Source organism: Candoia aspera, chromosome 5 (assembly GCF_035149785.1).
Source record: "Candoia aspera isolate rCanAsp1 chromosome 5, rCanAsp1.hap2, whole genome shotgun sequence".
NCBI lineage: Eukaryota > Metazoa > Chordata > Lepidosauria > Squamata > Boidae > Candoia > Candoia aspera.
The window spans coordinates 21,988,346-22,001,435 of NC_086157.1; positions in this window are offsets into that span (position 1 = coordinate 21,988,346).

Sequence of the window (13,090 nt, forward strand, 5' to 3'; positions counted from 1 at the left end):
TTCAGTTTCATTTCAGCTAATTCACACTTTTAAAAAATCCTATTATAACACTGGAACTTACTTCAGAAGAAATATATTCGATTTTTTGTAATGACTGTATACGTATAATTGATATAGTACAATTCATTACTTTGGGGGTAAATAATATTTTAAAACTATGGTTTGGATATATATACTGTATGTATGCATGTGTATGTGTGTGTGTGTGTGTGTGTTAACTAAGTAATTAGATTCCCTCCCTGCCTGTGGTCACAGATGTGGCCAGCTGAAACTTGGCTTAATTCACAAGAGGAACAGATGTTGAATGTCTATCCAAGGCCACTGTATGGCCTAGAGAAAATGATAACTTGCATCTCAGGTTGAATGACTGTCATAAACCCAATGATGTTAACATGCATTAGTGGAAAGATAAATGCTATCACTAACGTAGAAGTACAGTAAATAACACCTGATATGTACATGAGGGTGGTAAGCCCTGTCCCGCTCTCATTGCCACTTCTCCACTCTTAATTATACTAATGTCTAGCATTTGCAAATAAATAACCAGAACTTGAGAAACCAACCCATCTACTTTTGGAAAATTCTGACCCATTGAGAGTGGTCCATTCTTTATCGAGGACACACTCAGTACTGGAGGGAAGGGACCCAGCAATACCAAAGGCAAGCTGCAGAGCTCAACGATCATCAAGGCTGACTCCAGCAAGCATAGCCTGAGGTTGATATTCTTGGAGTCTGATAAAAAGAATGGGAAACCATTAAAAATTAGAAAATATCTGTAGCATATTACACTACACTTAAATGGGCTCACAACACTAAATTCTTCGTGTTATGTAATCTAAGAGCTGGAAAGGACTTTGGAGAATATCTAGTGGAAGCCCTAGCCACATCCCTAACAACAGCCATCCAGGTTCTGCTTGAATGCCTCCAGGAAATGAGAGCCTGTCATCTCCTGAGGCAGTCTGGGCCATACAGTTCTTACCATTAGGGATAGGGTTTTTTGGTGTCCAACAAATACCTACTTCTTTGTATTTTTCCCCCTCATTGCTTCTTGTCCTATCTGGAACAACTCTGAACAATTCTGCCACATCTTCTACATATCAGCCCTTAGTTACTTGAAGACAGCTATCATGTTTCTCCAGTCTCGTCTTATTTGTCTTCTCTTGACTTGTCCCCTCTTTTGAATCAATAATCTTTGACTCTATGGTGTTCCACTTGTCAGTGCATTTTAGGAGTAACTTTCTAATACCTCTCGGAGCTGGACTGCTGTCCAGTCTTTCTTACTCCAGAATTCTTCTTTTCTTTTCTTCTTAAGGTTTTAAATGTAGTTTCTAAACTGACTAATTGACCTGAGAGTAGGAATTTCTGGGTTTGGGTCTGCTACACAAAGCATATGTAAATAAGTGAAAGAGAAACCAGAACTGGCTTAAATAGTGGAAAATTAATTTTGCATAATGTCATGCCCAGACATAATTGCCTCCAGACCTCCAAAAACTCTTCAAAGAAAACTGAACTGCTGTTCCGCATTTATTATCCTCAACATTCCTCATAATTTTTGGAATGCTGGACCTGAAGACATACTTCACAAAGCACTTTGCCCTCCTAATACCACCCCAAATCCAAAAAAATGTATTTGCTTTAAATGCCTCCATGGGCATTCCTGTCTTTCATATGACACCCTGCTTTGAGCTTTCTGTGGCTTTTTCCTAGTCAAAGAAAACAAAACAAAAACAAAACAGGTAACTTACCTCAATTAGGTTGGGATGATGCACTTTGCTATCATTTCAGAATAATGAGGAATCAAATGGATTTATGAAATACAAGGTAGGGAAAAAGCAATATAGTTTAGAAACATACTCTCTTTTGGTGTCTGTGAGACAGAGAGATGGATGAAGTATCTCCTGTGTCACCCATTTAAGAAGCAAGAGCAGGAACTCTGCTTTCAAGAAACCTAAATTCATGTTTTAGATGTCCTTTAGATGTTCTGAAGTTCTTTGAGTAGCCACATTTGGATTGTCATAAGTATCTATTATTTCATGTTGCCATGGCAAATAAAATGAGTACAACTTTGTGTGGGTGTTTGTAGAGATGTACTTAAAAAGATTTCATAGGAAAAGATTTATTATGTGTGTGGGAATGTTTTCATTAGTGTTATATTTTTAAAGATGACATACCCTCATTAACATCTTCAGGATGTTCTATTGCACAAGTGAATTAAAGTGCAGATTTACCAGTGCAAAAAACAATTTACAAACCTTACAACATAAGTCTGTTGATGTATACTCAGAAGTGAGTTATGCTAAGGGCAATTCTGCACTGTAGCCTAAGCTGCTTTTCTCCTATGCTGTTCCCAGATGTTTGTTTGTTTGTTTTTTATGCCAATTTTAGATTGCAGTGGGTTGGCAACAGGGCCAGGCTGGTTTTCAGTCTGGACTGTGGCCATGGTGAGATCTGATTGGTCATTCCTCTGCTTCTTAAATTTCCCATCCCAGCAGGGAATTTAAGCCTTGAGGGCTAGCTTCTATATGAACTACTCTATTGCTGTCTGCCTTTTCCTTTTAGTGATGGTTCCCTTCCACTAGTCCCCATTCCTTCCTTTTCCTTGTCCAGACATTCATACACATGGATGCTTTTACCCTCCTCCCACAAACGTAATTTCCTTTGACACTAACACAGTGTCTTTTCTTCTTGTTGTTACCTTAAAATACCAGTGCAGCTTTGATGCTACAATAATCAAAACAATAGGGAACAGGTTGTTCTTTGGTCCATGAAAACGCTGTAGCAAGGAAGAGCTATTGTTCAGCATCATAGAAATAAAGTAGCACCATTCCAACACTGCAACTTAAAAGAAAAAAAAAAGAAGGGAAGGGAAGTTTTGCAGGACTGTGAGCAGGGTATGGGAAAGTAGGGGGAAATAAGTATGCTTCCCCCTACCTGGGGAGAAACTGAAAGATGTCCACTGAGTTGTATGGGTTCAGTGGACCATGAGCTTCTGAGGCTGAAGATAGTTCGTGGACTCCAATAGAAGAGAATATACTGTATGTAGCTCAGGGTTGAACTGTGGAGTCCTTGGTGCTCTCTGAGCCTTGTTGTTTTCTTGCAGATGTTTCATTGCCAGACTAGGCAACACCATCAGTGCTAGTGAGTGTGAGATTTATTCTCTGTTTATATACAGTAGTTTGCCCTGCCAGTGTTGGTGGGGTGTGTGGTTTTCTCCTTGGTAGTCCTTGATTAGGGTATTGTTTTCTGCTTGATTTGTCTGGTGTTAATCTCTGCTTGTCTGGGTGTTGATTTCTGGAGAGGATGTGTTCTGGTCTTTCTGTTTCTTTCTTAGCTGGTTTGTAAATGTGGTTTTTCTCTATGTGTCTATGGATGGCTGATTTGTCTGAACACCAGGCTTCCAGGAATTCCGTAGCATTTTAGGATGTGGCTTGGCCTAGGATACCCACAGTTTTCCAGTTGACACTATGGTTGAGTCTGTCCATGTACTGTGAGATTAAGGAGTTTCCATTGTGTCTTCTGACTGCTAGTTGGTGTTTCTGGATGAGCTCTGCTAGTCTTCTGCCTGTCTGTCCAACGTACATAGTGGCTGTTATAGTCCTCACACTGTAGGTTGTAGAAGACTCCTTTTTTTTTGCTTCTTGCATTATTGGGTCTTTTGGATTATTTAAGATGTTTTTAGTTGGTTTGTGTGATATGATAATGCTGTGTGGTTGTAACAGTGTGTTGGTTGTTTCTGAGATGTTTTTGATGTATGGCAGTGTTATCCTTTTCATAGCTTCTATTGGTTGGGTTGTAGTGAGTTGAGTGATGAGGCACTTTTTGATAAAGTTGAGCGGGTATCCATTTTGTTGGAAGACGTTGTATAGGTTTCTGTTTCCTTTTTCTGGTGTTCTGGGTCACTGCAGTGTGTTTGTGCTCATCTAAATAATGTTCTCACTCAGCTCCTCTTGTGGGAGGTTTGATTGTTGCTCTTGTAACAGAGCACTTGGTTAGTGTGGGTTGTTTTTTTAATAGGCTTGCATTTCTAACTTGCTGTTGTTTCCTCTACTGATGAGGATATCCAGGAAGGGTAGTGTGCTGTTGTTTTCTTCTTCCCTTGTGAGTTTTATTCCTTTGAAGATATTGTTGACAGTTTCATGCATCTTTTCTAGTTGTTCCTTTTTCATTATGACGAAGGTGTCATCTATATACCAGATCCATAGTTTTGGTTGTATGTTTGGGAGTGCTATAGTTTCTAGCCACTGCAATACGGTCTCTGCTATGAGTCCTGAGATTGGTGATCCCAAGGGTGTTCCTCTGGTTTGTTGGTATATTAGTCCATCAACCTGAAATAAGGTGGTGAGGCAGAGGCTGATGAGGTCCATGATTCTCGATATCTCAATCTCGGTGTATTTGGCTAGGTCAGGTGTGTTGTGTAGAACTGCTGCCTTGGATTCTTTTGCTAGTTCTGGATCTATGGATATAAAGAGTGCTGTGACATCGAATGAAACCCTAATTTCACCTTCTTCTATTTTTAGGTCTTCAGTTTTCTGGAGGCACTGTAGTGGGGAGCTGATAGTGTATTCACTCCCCTCTGTGAGACATCCAAGCTTCTTGGTAAATTCTTGGCTATGTTGTACAGTATGTTGGGGTCCCTGGTAACAATACAATTGGATGGAGGTATGTCAGAGTTGTGTAATTTTGGGCAACCATAGAAGTGTGGGAGGATGGATCCACTGCTTTTCATCTGCCATTGTTCTTCTTTTGTGAATTGACCTTGGGTTCTCTTGATCAGGTTGCCCAATTCCTATATTGGATTGGTGTTTGCTGAGATGTAGGTTTCTTTGTCCTCCAATAATTCTTTGGCTTTTTGTATGTATTGTGTCCTACCCATGATAACTGTGGTTTGCCTTTGTCTGCTGGCAGGATGGTGATGATTTGGTCCTTCTTTAAGTTCCTGAGGGCTGCTCTGTCCTCTGCTTTGAATTGGTTCTGCCAACTCAATAGTTCATTGACTATTGCACCATCAAATAGAAATATCCTGTGTAGAAAAAAGACTGACTTTAATCAATCATTGGAAAATTTCTCAAAACTAACTTATTTTGTTGCTTTTAAAAGTTTCCATTGTAATTCACCATTCTGTATTCCATGTAACAACACTCATTCTTTAACTTAGCTTATTTATGTAGTATCATAATTTTCCATGCTCATCTCTTCTTTTGTGATGATAACTCAATTGATTTTTGAGTGGTTTCTTTTTGGATTTTTAGATTGTTGCCTAAGCTATTTTGGAAATGTTTTACATTGATGGGTAAAATTCATATTTATGAAAGTAAAGAAATACTATTGCTGTTTCTATAATAACTCTGTTTCTATAATTCTGTCTAGTGGAAATGCCTACATTCTAGAGTTGAAGCTTACAATTTTAAGACTAAAACAGGAATTAAAAGCAATAACCCCAGACCCAACATATTGTATGAGGGACATCTAATATTGCTTAGAGTGGCAGTGACAAAGTAAATACAGTAAATAAATAAATACATAATTCAGGGTTCACATGCTGGTGGATTCTCCTCTGGTTGATAGGCTTTAAGAGGTCCATTTTTTAAGAAGGAAGCCTCCTTCTGGCTACCTTAGGGCTTCCCTGCCCACCCATCCTTAGAAAAATATTGTCAATGGGCAAAGAAAACTAAAGCATGATAATGATAATCAAATGGGAAATCTTATTGTCTTCTGACAAAGGTTCTCATCTAAGGCTCTGTTTCATTATCTGGAAAGTCAACCAGCCAACAGTATCTGGCCTGGACCCTAGTGAATTTGGACTGCAAACTAGGATCAGTGAATCTATTTGCAGTATACCTTCTGTTTTATTTTGTGGATTATGATATGGTCTATGGGAATTTGTTCTGGTATGTGTACAGGAGAAATTCTGGCCTAATGGAACAGCTGACTTTGTTCAGAGTCCTCAAAACATAATTATTTATTCCTTCTCTTTTTCTTTCTCTTTTCCCTTTATTTTCAAGGTCTCTGACCTTGCTAAATATAATTAATTTTTAGAATTCTTAATGAACTCACAGTGCTTATTCTTGGAAATGGATGTAACCTTTAGTATATGTCTTCGCATCAGGTCAGGCTACTGAAAGAAGAGGATCACCACTGATCTCATCCTGTTAAAACAATGGCAAGGAGAGTTTTCTCTGGAATAAAGTGGCTCGTGGTTGCATGCATAGTTGGCTTTCCCCAGGAGTTGTGGGAAGGGTAGAGCAGAGTTAAGGGAGGAAGCTTTGGAACCCTTGTAGGAATAAGACCACAACCCAAAAGTAGCCAACAAAATTGTGGCCAATGCCATTTTAAAAAGGAAGTGTCATATTTTAAACTCTTTTACCACTCTCCTCTGCAGACTGCATTTGTTGCTGTTGAGCAAAATGTGTCACCATATGACCACTAACCTAAAGTTCTGCAAATTATTCAACAACCTTCAAGAGTCCTAGGTTGCCACTCTGTACTCAATTGCTTAGGGTTATTAATTTACTTTTCTATAACTTGTATTTTGTTTTGTTTTATCCATTCAATCATGTCCAATTCTCTGAGACTGCCTGGAGAAGTCCCTGTGGTTTTCTTGGCTAGGTTTTTTCAAAAGTGATTTGCCCTGGCCTCCTTCCTAGAGCTGAGAGAGAGTGACTGGCCCAAGGTGACCCAGCTGGCTTTGTGCCTAACGCAGGTCCAGAACTCATGGTCTCCTGGTTTCTAGCCCGATGCCTTAACCACTACACCAAACTGGCTCTGTATAACTTGTATATTATGTTGTTAATAAATGCACAATATATAGTGTATGATATTCAAAGTGCTTAGTAGCTGACACTCTTGCTTTACTTATGGGCCAATTACAGCTAATCAGGATGACTGCAAATGTTCATAGAAAAGGTTTAGATGGCAGTGTTTGCAGACATTTTTATGTAAAGTGGTTGCTTAGATCACTTTTTTAAAAATAAGCACATCTAACAAAAAGTCTGTAGTTCAGCAGCAGCTAGTATGTTATTAGGAAAAAAAAACATATTGAACTAAATTTCACATAGATATTTAATGGTTCATTCATTTCACTGGAAAATACACATGCACCTCAGAAACCCAAAGGAGTCAGATATGACTTGGACAATCATGGCAACTCTTATCCTTACCCAGATTGTTGAGGGCTCAACTCACAGCAGATGTCATATTTAAGATCTGTGTTTTGTCCTGAGACAGTAGCAATGTGATCTGGAGTTGAGGGATATTTCCACTTGGCCTGCATCATTGCTAGATCATTCTCTGTAAGCCTTAGTGTTCTCTGCAGTTGCTCCCCACCAAAGGCAGGAAAAACTGATTCATTTGGTCTCCCCCAGTGTTTTATTTTAAACTCTTTTACCACTCTCCTCTGCAGACTGCATTTGTTATTGTTGAGCAAAATGTTTCACCATATGACCACTAACCTAAAGTTTTGCAAATTATTCAACAACCTTCAAGATTCCTAGGTTGCCACCCTGTAGTCAGTTGCTTAGGATTCTTAATTTACTTTTCTATAACTTGATTTTTGTTTTGTTTTATCTGTTCAATCATGTCCGATTCTCTGAGGCTGCCTGGACAAGTCCCTGCGGTTTTCTTGGCAACGTTTTTTCAGAAGTGGTTTGCCTTCATTACCTAATGAAGCCTGTTGAGTTTCAAAGAGAACTTGAGGTTATTCGTGAGGCCTTAGTTGCTGTCAGAAATGACTATCTTATATTGGATTACCTGGGTATGGACTGTATGCTTGGATACCAACTAGCCCCCTAGTTTTCAGAAGAACACTAGAAGGTGAAGCAGTAGAAGAGATACTTAGAGTGCTGCAGGAGGAAAACAAAGAGCAAATCCAGTGAGTGTGGGAAAAGTCTTTGTTAAGGATTTCCTTATGGTAATAAGGGTGGCAATAATTAGCAGGTCTGGTTAAGGTGACTGGTTCCTCCTAGGAAGTGGGGAGTCAGAGGACATCTGCAGGTCCACTGTGAAGATGATTGGAAGCAGCTCTCAGATAACGTTACTTGAATCTATTATGAGACTTTAGCTGTACAAGCCCTTTGGAGTTGACTGCAGAATGGTCTGGCTTGGTTATCTGAGAAAGAGGTGGCTGCCTGTAGATCAGATCCATGCCCACCTGACTGGTTAAAGCTTCCTAGGAGACAACAGGTGGTTGGATTCAGGAGCTGGTGAGGGAGGGGGTGGAGTGGTTATGCTAGCTCTTAAATTGGTGGTGGTCTGCCCTGTTCTCAAGAAATCAGCACTAGATGGTTGGATTTCTGTCCCTTCTCCAACCTTTTTCAGGGAACGTTATCAGTTTGCAGTTTCAGAGGACCCTAAAAGAAATTGATTAGCCGACAGGTTTCACACCAGAATATAGTACTAAAACAGTGTTGATTGGGCTTATTTATGATCTCTGGCAGGATCAGGATTGAGACTGTGCCTCCATTCTAGCTCTCATTGATCTCTGAGCAGCCTTTGATACATTTGATCATGGTATCCTTCTTCATCGACTATAGTATAGGAATTTGGTGTGGGAGGCACAGTATTGCAATGGATTTCCTCCTTTCTCCATGGCTGCTTCCAGTCAGTGCTGACAGAAGGGGTAAAATCAAGTCTAAACCCCTAGTTTGTGGGGTGCCATAGCTTTTAACATACTCACCTCTCCTGTTTAACAGTTGCATGAAGCCACTTAGTGAGTTCATTCTTCATCACAAGATCAGGTATCTGAAGTATGCTGATGATACTCACTTGTATATTTTGACCCCTTATTGACCAAATGATGCTATCAACATCTTGTCCCTGTGTCTGGAAGCCATTGGAGATCTTTATGGGGAAGAACAGGCTGAAACTCAACTCTGACGAGACCAAGTAGCTAAGGGTCCATGGATACTCTAGTGCTGGGAATATCTCATCTTTAGTTCTGATTGGAGTGTGACTCCCCAGACAGAACTGGTGCACAATTTAAAGGACTCACAGCTCCTGCCCAAAGAAGAAGTAGCAGGAAAGGTTTTGCACAGATCCATCTTGTGTGCCAATTGAATACATTTCTAGATTGGGAGGGCCTACTCATGGTCATTCTATCATTTTTTGGGATTGTATCCAAGCACTGCTTTAGCCACTTTACTATTAATTATGAAGGCTACTCCATTTCTTCTGTGGTCCTCTTGTCCACAGTAGTAGATCTGGTGGTCATTTGATGTGAAGTGGCCCATTCCAGTCCATTCCAGTTCACTGATGCCCAGAATGTATATCTTTAGTCTTGACATCTCACCAATAACCACATCCAATTTGCCCTGGCTCATAGATCTTACATTCCAGGTTCCAATGGTGTGTTGATCCTTAGAACATTGGATTCGCTGTTCGCCACCAGCACCATCGGCCGCTAGCCATCCTTTCGGCTTTGAGCTAGCTGCGTCATCATGTCTGGGGCTAGTTGAACTCATCCTCTGTTCCTCCCTAGTAGCATTTTGACCATCTTCCGACCTGGGGGTCTCATCTTCCAATGGTATACCAACATATCTCTGGTTGTACTGATCCATTTAGTTTTCACGGCAAGAATACTGGGGTGGGTTGCCATTACCTTCCCCAGGGATCGCATTTAGTCTGACCTCTCTGTCATGACCTTCCTGTCTTGGGTGGCCCTTCACGGTTTAGCTCATGGCATCATTGAGGTGCTCAAGCTCCAGCACCATGAAAAGGTAACAATCCTTTGCTGAAGATGCTGATGCTAGGGAGAGTGGAGGGCAAAAGGAAGAGGGGCCGACCAAGGGCAAGGTGGATGCATGATATTCTAATGGTGACGGACTTGTCCCTGGGGGAGCTGGGGGTGTTGACGACTGGCAGGAAGTTCTGGCATGGGCTGGTCCATGAAGTCACGAAGAGTCGGAAGCGACTAAACAAATAAACAACAACAAAAACTCATGGTCACTTCCCAATTGGAGTAATGTGTAGTACATGCGGCTGCCTTTCAGAACCATCTGGGAGCTGCAACTGGACTAGAATGCAGTGGCACATGTAGTTAAGTGCGAACCATGGAAAATTCTTGTGTTACCACTATTTCATAAGCTGCCCTGGTTCACAGTAGACTTCCAGGTACAACTCAAGATACTGGTTAGCTCCTATAAAGCCCCCATGTCACAGGGCTGGGTTATTTGTGCCTCATTTTTTTTTTTCTGTCTTTCCACAAGTTGCCATTGAATGGGCATGCTCCAGGTCCCTTCAATAAAAAAAAGTGCAATCTAGGAAGTGTATTTCTCCATTGCAGAGCCTGCCAGCTGTTAAAGTTGGAATGTTAAATGATTGTGGGTTTATGCTGTTTTCTTCTGTGTCATTTTTACACTGCTGGTTTAGTTTATTTTGGTTTAAAACTACCTCATGTCTGTATCAAAAACTGAAAAAAAAAAAAACTAAGTTGTCATAATTGACATTTATGACGTATGGAATAAATAATTGGAACACCTGCCAATGGAACACCAATAGTTGCATTTTTTTTCTTTTAAAAATCTTAAATTGGTCTCATCAGATTTAAGATTAAAATAGATTCATTAAAAAGTTTTACTCTGAGTTTTTGGACATCTCAAAGAATGTAAATATTTGAAAGAATGGTCATCAGATTTTCTCTATTATAAGTGTAAAAAATTCAAGGACTCATTGACTCATTATTTTGTCTTGTAAATTATTGGCATGTTTTTGGATATATAGCCATGTTTTGGCACATGTTTCATGATATTTTACAAAAATAGAGCATTTTCCCCCCTTTTTAATTTGAAATTTTCGTATAATTATTTCATACTTAACAGGTGATAGATTGTTTGATTTTTTTTCTTTTTTCCATTTTATTGTGTTACTATTTTTTAAAAAAACCTTTGTTTATAGTTTCTTTTTCTATCTTTTATAGGGATTTTGGTATTTTTTTAAAATCCCGTAATAAATAAATAAATAAATAAATATATATATATATATATATATATATATATATATATATATATATATTAAAAATGCTGATTTTGTTTTCGGTTATAATTGTTTGTTAGCTTATCAGAATCACAACTGGAAAGTTGGGTGGACATATACAATAACTAAATAGATAAGTGTGGCTATCTCTAGAGGAAGAACCTCAAGATTTTTACAAAGTTACACGTAAGAAATCTAAGCTAGTATTTTCCTCTTCTGATCTGTTTATTTTTTCTTGTTTTGATCTGCTTTTTTTTTTCTCTTCAAAATGCAGCTTATCAGGCAGATACACAATAATAGAGATGACAGTATCTCAGAGATATCAAAGCAAGGGCATATAAATACAGTATAATGAAATATGCTTTCATAAGACCACATATTGCTGAGTAGCTCAGCAAATATTGTGCTACAGTATATTTAAGATTAATGCTTGAATAAGAAATATTAATAATTCATCATTTAATAATGACTTAAGGGAGGGTACTGCCTTTATGAAATGGCTAATTGCAGTGCTTTAGAGCCTGGGGCAATCATAGAACTTGAAAATGATCTGGCCTATTGATCATTGTTCCTGTTAGGTACCATTATCATGTAGAACATGATGAAGAAGGATAGTCACAATTACAAAGCATACATTCAACATTTAGCTGAGCAAAGGATAAGATATGCAATTCTAGAATTTTAAGGGTTTTTTCCCCCCTCTCTGGCTGTTAAAGCTGAAAGAATAATTAGCGAAGACAACGGCATATTTACACTTTTCATTATATTCTTCATCTTTCCATTAGTAGTATCCCAAGTGACATATGATTTCCACAATACCTGATGTCTATAGGAGGGTGTGATGGAACCAGACTCCCTCCTCACTTGTAAGACCATTCATCTAAATGACAGGCATGTCCAGACACCTTACCAAAACCTAAATGAATCCACATCCCAGGATGATTTTTCTGTAACAGAACCTTGTGTTAGTAATCACTGGAAGACATCTGATCAGGTCATCTAAGTCTTTGGTCAGCTTCCTTAGAAGCTACTCCAGTCCCTTAGAAATGCCCATGTTAATGAAATATTATGGTGCCTGCTAAGTTTAGGTAGTTAGGGTTTATTTGTTCTTATTTTACACTGAAACTGATCATTTCTGGCTCCTTTTATATGATTCTTTAAGAAACATACAGAATTAAGAGATGGTGGTGTCTCAATATTTTTACCTAGCCTTGGAGACATCTTACCTGTGTGCGAGACTGCTGAGAATCAATAGTTACCTGGTTCTTAAAGTGAGAAAATGAAAGTTCTGAAACAGAATCTTGCCCTTCCTAGAAGTTTAACAATTCTTATAAAACATATGTGTAGTAGCAGAGATCTATCTAGGAAATACATGCAAACAAACTATGACATAGGGATGGATACAAAAGTTGTTGGAGTTGGGCAGTGTACAAATTTAATTAAATAAATAAATAGGAGGTTATTACAAAACTTGAGGTGCTTTGATGAATTGCATTTGCCCAACTCCCCTATTTGCCATTACAGCATTTTAGATCCCAGGAAGGGAAGTAAATCCAGGGCTTTCCAGCAAAATATCTGTCTTGCTACCAAGACCAGGTAATTAAGGGAGTACAGAAAGACATTTAGAAGTATAAATATGCTCTCAAATACATTTAGAAATACATCTTTTGTGATAAAATACATTCACAGCTGCATAATAACAATTTCACCTGGACTAGAGAAAGATAAAGATGGCATTACACTAAAAGCCTATTAAGAAAACTGCAGCAATTAAAGTATCATTCATTACATATAATTCTAAATGCATATGTAGCTGAATAACTCCATGTTTTTGTTGTTGTCGTTGTTGTTGTTTTGGTTTTTTAAACTTACTTATGGTAGTTTTGGCAGACAAGGAAGAAGACTTTTCATAACATGCTTTGTGGCACACAGGAGCAAACTACTGTAGATTCATTCCAGAATGAGGGAAGAATCAAAGAGTTTGATTACCAAGCTCAACAGACTTCTTAATTCTCGAGAGATTTACACATCTATTATCCCTGGAGTACCTTCAGGGTTTTAGTTTGCTTTAAAGAAGTTAATTATTACTGCATCTCCAATCATATTTTTCCAGCGTTAGCTGTTG